Here is a 1,262-nt window from a genome sequence, read left to right on the forward strand (position 1 = left end):
CTAAAATGCCCTTTGTCAGCACATTTCAACTAACATCGCATCTATTATACAAGTGATCTGAGGTAAAGGTATATCACATTTCAACTAACATCACATCTAAAGTGATCTGAGGTAAAGGTCTATGACATTTCGACTAACATCACATCTATACAAGTGATCTGAGGTAAAGGTCTATGACATTTCAACTAACATCACATCTATTATACAAGTGATCTGAGGTAAAGGTCTGACATTTAAACTAACATCACATCTATTATACAAGTGATCTGAGGTAAAGGTCTGACATTTCAACTAACATCACATCTATTTTACAAGTGATCTGAGGTAAAGGTCTATGACATTTCAACTAACATCACATCTATTTTACAAGTGATCTGAGGTAAAGGTCTATGACATTTCAACTAACATCACATCTATTATACAAGTGATCTGAGGTAAAGGTCTATGACATTTCAACTAACATCACATCTATTATACAAGTGATCTGAGGTAAAGGTCTTTGACATTTCAACTAACATCACATCTATTATACAAGTGATCTGAGGTAAAGGACTATGACATTTCAACTAACATCACATCTAGTATACAAGTGATCTGAGGTAAAGGTCTATGACATTTCAACTAACACATCTATTATACAAGTGATCTGAGGTAAAGGTCTATGACATTTCAACTAACACATCTATTATACAAGTGATCTGAGGTAAAGGTCTGACATTTCAACTAACATCACATCTATTATACAAATGATCTGAGGTAAAGGTCTGACATTTCAACTAACATCACATCTATTATACAAGTGATCTGAGGTAAAGGTCTATGACATTTCAACTAACATCACATCTATTATACAAGTGATCTGAGGTAAAGGACTATGACATTTCAACTAACATCACATCTATTATACAAGTGATCTGAGGTAAAGGTCTGACATTTCAACTAACATCACATCTATTATACAAGTGATCTGAGGTAAAGGTCTATGACATTTCAACCAACATCACATCTATTATACAAGTGATCTGAGGTAAAGGTCTATGACATTTCAACTAACATCACATCTATTATACAAGTGATCTGAGGTAAGGGTCTATGACATTTCAACTAACATCACATCTATTATACAAGTGATCTGAGGTAAAGGTCTGACATTTCAACTAACATCACATCTATTATACAAGTGATCTGAGGTAAAGGACTATGACATTTCAACTAACATCACATCTATTATACAAGTGATCTGAGGTAAAGGTCTGACATTT

This window comes from Poromitra crassiceps, assembly GCF_964638095.1.
Source record: "Poromitra crassiceps genome assembly, chromosome: 17".
NCBI classification, from domain to species: Eukaryota; Metazoa; Chordata; class Actinopteri; order Beryciformes; family Melamphaidae; genus Poromitra; species Poromitra crassiceps.